Consider the following 7531-nt stretch of genomic DNA (forward strand, 5'->3'; position numbering starts at 1 on the left):
CACTGTCAAGTAATCGTTCCCTATATCCACTAGGGAGGACAGTTTAATTATTCTTCAAAAGGGCTCTTATTTAGTATTACGACTGTAGGTACCATCCGTCTAAGAACTACAATAGCCCGTCTCTTTAAAAACTACATTTCCCATCAGCCAACTTCTGCGTTGACCTATGTCACGCGTGGGCGGGATCACCTACGTCACATCCTACAGGAAGGCATAAGGGACCCGGAAATCCGCCATACTTTCTCTTTCCATCTGGACCAGCGGTCTGCAGGCACAAAGAGATTTTTGCTCCGGCAAGCAAACCAGATAAGACGTCTTTTTCTCCTTTCTTGCAAGAATCAGAGTTTTGCGCTTTTCTTTGTTTACCTTTGGCCACGGTAGACTCTAAGATCGGCGATTTTTAAACTCAGCTTGAGTTACAACCGGTTTTTTTATTTCTATTATCAAGTACGTACAAACTGCCGCCATGCAGTTAATTTAAAAGTTAGAAGCGACCAAAATTCCTCCTAATTAAAGCGCTGTGCACGTTATTCTGATCAGAGACTTTTCATCACGAAAGACCATCGGACCAAGAAATTCTCTGCGCTTTCTACAGAAGCAACTCACGTGCTTCACAACGGAAACTCCAGAATCTCGGAACATCTCTTCATAATCCTGCTAAAGGCAAGATATTGAGTAAGACTTGGCATTTGGGCAAAAACCTAGTCTTAGGAATTAGCTTTTATTGAAGTAGTGTGAATTTAAACTCAGGAACGGTTTAAATGTGTGCACTGTAAACACGCAGCGTGTTGAATTGATTATTATTTTGTTTTAATCTCTCAGTTGTTTTAATAGATAGGCTGTGCATGCTTCTCTTTATTCCTCACTAACACTTTAATTTCCTTATCACACATTTTGACCTTATCAAGGTTTCAGTGGATTCAGTACTGTTATAAGCTAGTGAAATTAGCCTACGGCTAATTTCTTTTGTCCCATTAGCATCCAAAGCTAAGTGTATTGTCTTAGAAACACGTGGCGGTCCTCCCCCACACACATAAACACACCTTAGCTAGCATTCCTTTGTCTTAGCTAGCGACACAAGGCTAATCTGTGTCTCCACGTGGTCAAACACACCTCAGTTAGCATCCCACGCTAGCCTTTCTTTTGCTAGGCCATAGGCCTTACCACGTGGCCACCAGGCCTTTCACACACAAACACATGCTAGCTAGCATCCCTTTGTCTTAGCTAGCGACACAAGGCTAATCTGTGTCTCCACACGTGGCCAACACATCTTAGCTAACAACCAGAGCTAAATCCTTTGTTCTCAAACCCCACGTGGTGACACACCCTCCTTAGCTAGCAACACAAAGCTAATTCTTTTGTCTTAGCAACCAAAGCTAACTCCCTTGTTTTCACTTAGAAACACGTGGTCAACTCCCATACACACACTAGGGCTGTGCGATGTCCCCTTAATTGGCATCGACGATGTTTACAGTGCAAACATCGTGATGGACGATGATATCGTGGGCGGGGGGGATTTTAATACCACGTTATTAAATATATTATTATTATTATTATTATTATTATTATTATTATTAAAAGTATTAGATACTCATCCGAGGCTTTGGCACGTAAAGGAAAAAAAAGCGCTAGGTGATGTGGAATATTTGGCCTTGACAACGGATATGTGGTCCAGCTGCAACATGATGCCCTACATGTCAGCTACCGTACATTATGTGGACCGAGAGTGGGCAATGCAGTCCAAATGCCTGCAGACGAGTTTCATGCCAGAGACGCATTCAGCGGACAATTTAGAAGACGCATTGCCCGAGACACTTGCCGAATGGAAAATAGAGGAGAAAAAGATCGCCTGCATAACAACGGGGCGAATATTGTCGCAGCCATCAGGCAATTGAAATGGCCGTGGTTAAGTTGTTTTGGGCACAATTTGAACCTGGCCATAACCAACTCGCTTGCGCAACAGAGGGCCAGTACAGACCGAGCGTTTGGAGTTTGCCGAGCAGTCAACACTGTGTTTGCGCACAGCTGGCTTCGGAGAAATGAGCTGCGCAAAGCGCAGGTGGAAATGAACCTCCCCGAGCACTCACTGATCACGGCAAGATATTAATCTGCTCTAACAATGAAAGACTAGTATTCAAACTAACTACACTTAAGCTATTACTCATTGTTTATTTACACTTATCAATTGAAGATGCGTTTCGGCCTTTAGTGCGCACTTGAACGCGCTAATTTTTCCAATTTATTAGTGTTTGAATTATTGCGCCAGCTTTTAAAATCATGATTTAATATTGTTGTTTTTTTTTACTGTCTTTACATTTATCAGAATCACCTTCATTCTTCCATTTGGTTTGACATTATGGCTTAGAGTGGACCATTTTGAGTCTGAAAGTAGGCCTATTTACCAGATTAAAGTTATTTGACTTCTGCCGAAGTCTGCGCTTCACTGCCGTTTGATAAGGTGCAATATTTCCCGACTGTTAATAGTGGCTATTTGTTTGAACAACATGACAAATTTTACATTAAAAGTATAGTGTAGGCTAAAAAATGAAGTTGAAATGTATTATTAGTAGCATACTGTATTTGTGTAACCACGTTATGTTCACTAGCACGTCCCTGCACCATAGCCTACGTGAACAAGCGGTAATAGGATATTACTTTATAATGATTTATATAATTATGTATTTATATATGTTATATAATATATTTATATATTAAACAAAACTAACTAACTAAACTAACAAAAAACTAACTTTTTAGGTTAAATAGGCCCAGATGATACCGTATATGCATGTTTATGACAGGAGGGGGCGTGGTATCACGATGGTGGCTCTCCATCGTGATGGATGACCACCATCGTCGATGGACGATGGCATCGTCTATCGGCACAGCCCTAACACACACACACACTACATGTTTCATGTTTAATTTCTTTTTTTTTACACACACACAAACACACACACGCTCATCAAGTATATATCATATTTGTATATATTTCAACTGCTATTATTCAATTTTTATCATTGTTATAATAAATTCATTTATTATTGAAACTGTGTTTATTTGTGTTCCGATATTTCTGAAGTCATCCAATCTCAAAAGAATTCAAAGGTGCATATGATTTATGTGATATGGTAAGTGATCATAATAATTTGGAATATACCATAATTTAGCTGTTTGGTAATTTATTATTAAGCACCAAAATTAATGGTATTATTTAATGAGATTGATTCCATGAGTGAGTTAATGATAATATGAGACTGATTCAATGAAAACGATTCAATGAGACTGATTCAATGAGAATGATTCAATGGTATGATTCAAATGAGACTGATTCAATTTTAATTATTAACCTTCAGATTTAATGAGATTGATCACTCACTTAATAATTACCAAATGCACCTACACGACGAAAGTTTTAGGGTGCAAATTAGACACTAGGAAGATTGAATTCGCTTTTTGGGTCGTTCTTCTAGACAATAAAGTTGATATTCTACGTTTCACCTCCAACCATTGCCTAAGACCTTTAATCACTGGTCCACTGCCTTTAACACCGGCCTAACATCTTTATAACTGGCCCATTGGCTTTAACACCTCTCCAATTCCTTTATCAATGCCCCAATGCCTTTAACACATCTTCATTGCCTTTAATCACTGGTCCACTGCCTTTAACACCAACCCAACATCTTCATCACTGGCTCATTGGCTTTAACACCTCTCCATTGCCTTTAATCACTGGTCCACTGCCTTTAACACCAGCCCAACATCTTTATCACTGGCCCACTGGCTTTAACACCTCTCTAATGCCTTTATCACAGGCCTAACGTCCTTAACACAACCCCAACATTTTAAGTACCAGCCCTACATTTTTAACATCTGCCCAACATCTATAATACCAGTCTTTAACACTGGCTTGACACCTTAAAAACTTGCCTAACACCTTTAAATCCTGCCAAAAGGTTCTACTTCTGTGCAAAGATTGAACACCTTCGCAAAGCCTCAATAACTGCACCACACCACTCTAAACTTTGACAGCTGTCAAATTCTTTGACGTCTGCTCAACACTTGCCAAAGGCTCAGCACCTGGTAAATAGTATGTACCGTATGTATAAATAGTACCCTGAGGGAGTCACCAGGATCTGACACACCTTAATAAAAGAAAGAGCTGAGTTGGGAAAGTAATTCGTTTGGTATTACAGCACAGACGTGTCCCAATTCATTCTATATAAACAATTTTTGACTGAATAAACTGCATACATTGCTCCTTTATGCTCGTTATGTGACATGGAATACTGTGATTTCAATTATAAAAGTATAAGAAGACAGTTCTAAAAAACACTCTAGTTTTTTAAACAATAAAACCTGGAGGACGTCTTTTATAACCTACAGGACTGAGCTGCTCAGCATTGGGACCCAAGGTACACATCAGCTATACATCACTTTTTTTTTGAATGCATAGTTAAAACTAGATAGATAGATAGATAGATAGATAGATAGATAGATAGATAGATAGATAGATAGATAGATAGATAGATAGATAGATAGATAGATAGATAGATAGATAGATAGATAAGAAAGTATGTACATTAGCTCATAAAACAAATCCGAATTGTGTGTGTGTGTGTGTGTGTGTGTGTGTGTGTGTGTGTGTGTGTGTGTGTGTGTGTGTGTGTGTGTGTGAGATAAAGGGTTTTGTGTATTGGTGGGGACTAAGTTAGGGTGCTAACCCGACCCCTTAGCATTTTTTTTCTCCACCAGGATGGTGTTAGTGCTGGGTCCAGTGCCAATTCTGCCTTGGCTCTGTTTGAAACCGACCTGCATTCTGATAGATTTGAGAACGAGGCATGTAATGATATATTACGTGATGATAAATCACAATACAAATGTATGAATTATGAAAAATAAAATTAATTAAATTGGTTTTGGTGCATTATTAATTATTAGTTAATGATTTATAATAATAATTATATAGGGTGCATAATTAAAAATGATTAAATGTGAACAGAAGGTCCTCACAAAGATAGTAAGACCATGTGTGTGTGTGAGAGAGAGAGAGAGAGAGAGAGAGAGAGAGAGAGATAATGGGTTTTGTGTATTGGTGGGGACTAAGTTAGGGTGCTAACCCGACCCCTTAGCATTTTTTTTTCTCCACCAGGATGGTGCTAGTGCTGGGTCCAGTGCCAATTCTGCCTTGGCTCTGTTTGAAACTGACCTGCATTCTGATAGATTTGAGAACGAGGCATGTAATGATATATTACGTGATGATAAATCACAATACAAATGTATGAATTGTGAAAAATAAAATTAATTAAATTGGTTTTGGTGCATTATTAATTATTAGTTAATGATTTATAATAATAATAATTATATAGGGTGCATAATTAAAAATGATTAAATGTGAACAGAAGGTCCTCACAAAGATAGTAAGACTGTGTGTGTGTGTGTGTGTGTGTGTGTGTGTGTGTGTGTGTGTGTGTGTGTGTGTGTGTGTGTGTGTGAGATAAAGGGTTTTGTGTATTGGTGGGGACTAAGTTAGGGTGCTAACCCGACCCCTTAGCATTTTTTTTCTCCACCAGGATGGTGTTAGTGCTGGGTCCAGTGCCAATTCTGCCTTGGCTCTGTTTGAAACTGACCTGCATTCTGATAGATTTGAGAACGAGGCATGTAATGATATATTACGTGATGATAAATCACAATACAAATGTATGAATTACTATGAAAAATAAAATGAAAGTAATTAAACTGGTTTATTAGTTAATGATTTATAATAATTATTATATAGGGTGCATAATAAAAAATGATTAAATGTGAACAGAAGGTCCTCACAAAGATAGTAAAACTGTGTGTGTGTGTGTGTGTGTGTGTGTGTGTGTGTGTGTGTGTGTGTGTGTGTGTGTGTGTTAATGACTGACATTAAGCAGAACCCACACTGCTGGAGTGATCCACACCCTTTATGGCTCAAACATACAATGATTAAAAATCAAACATACATGCTTACATGAGGTTCGCTGAGTGGTTGAAATGGTCTATAAAGATATAAGTTATACTTTAGATTCAAAAAGGAATAATCATTTAAGCCCAGAGCTCAACAGGCTGTATTCCAGCACCACTTCCATATGGAGCATCAGGGCACAACTTCACCAAGCTGAGAGCACATTTTCATCTTATATTCATGGAAAACAAACTTTATAAGAACTTCACCCACCTTACAGTAGCTCTCAGCTCGATCTATTCCGAACAAAAGTCAGTCAGTGTTCCTTCTGCTGTCTCTTAGGATATCCTCCTCTTCCTCTTCTTCTCCGGCGATCTTTCTATCACTCCTTTTTACTGCAACTCCATTAATTAAACACGGATCTGGGTTTAATAATCAAATAAAACAAAACAAAGATAACGTCTCCACTTGGTGTCTTTATTCGCCTTTACAGTACAGTACAGTACGTCGGCACACTTTATCCTTCCAGCTTCGAACGCACTGACGGCCAGTGAAGACCGTTCCCAGATCAGAAAGGAAACTAATCAGGGTTGCCAGATAATCGCTATTACTCTAAACAACTCCACCTTTTATCTAATCACTCTAAATGCCTTTTTTTTTTAACGACAGTGTATTCTAGATATTGTTTCTAGGTTAGTAAGCATTAGGGTGCATCAGTTGCCCTCACTTTCATAAAATCTGATGCATTTTTGTTTGGGTGTTCCTTTTCACCACCCTTACGAAAATCTACCATGGTTTACTATGGTTTTACCATGGTTTTTATGTAGTAATCATGATTCTACCATGGTATCTCATGGTTATTCTAAGTACTATGAACCAACCATAGTATTACTATGGTTCATCCATGGTAGTAACCATGGATCTACTATGGTATTTCATGGTGATTCTAAGTACTATGAACCAACCATAGCATTACTGTGGTTTATCCATAGTACTGCAGTAGCTGTGGTAGCATCATAGTTGTATGTGTAATAGGTCATAGTAACTACGAAATTAGTTTAAAAAGGGATAGTATGGTTTTTAAAAGGATGCACTAACTGTAGTATTACCATGCTTTCGTCCAACAGTCAATGCTGTAGAGAAGGATCTCGATTAACAGCCCAGATACATTAACATTTACTTAGAACCTAAAAATTTAAGTGAACATTGAGGTAAAATGCACCATGGTTTTCATGGTTACCCCAAAAAAAACATGAAAACCATGAATAACTATAAACCATGGTAAAACCATGGCTAGTTTTCATAGTAAAACCATGGTTAATTTTCATAAGACACCTGTAAAATTTTTTGACCATATTCAAAAGTCTAATGGTGGCACCATGAGGTTCATTTTTTGCCAAAAAACGCTTATTTTATGTTTTCGCGTAAGGTTTGAATCACAATGTTGGACTCCATTTATTGATTTCTTGTGAGCCAGAGATCATGTTAAGAACCTTTGCAAGGGATTGAGAAGCATTAATGTGATTCATAATACATTTGTATTGTTTAAAAGTAGTTGAACAATGATTCAATGAACAGCTAAAACTCAAACTGTGCTTGATA

At 38.1% G+C, this 7531-nt stretch overlaps 1 protein-coding gene across 1 annotated transcript in view; it reads right to left on the bottom strand.

The window, feature by feature from the left end:
• Window positions 1-6489, bottom strand: part of rab3da (RAB3D, member RAS oncogene family, a) — a 48656-nt gene extending 42167 nt beyond the window's left edge. The window contains exon 1 of the mRNA XM_060898933.1: window positions 6203-6489. The gene's annotated coding sequence lies outside the window, so the exon portion shown is untranslated. The remainder of the gene's footprint in view (window positions 1-6202) is intronic.
• Window positions 6490-7531: the final 1042 nt, after the last annotated feature.

This window comes from Neoarius graeffei, chromosome 18 (genome assembly GCF_027579695.1).
Source record: "Neoarius graeffei isolate fNeoGra1 chromosome 18, fNeoGra1.pri, whole genome shotgun sequence".
Lineage (NCBI taxonomy): Eukaryota > Metazoa > Chordata > Actinopteri > Siluriformes > Ariidae > Neoarius > Neoarius graeffei.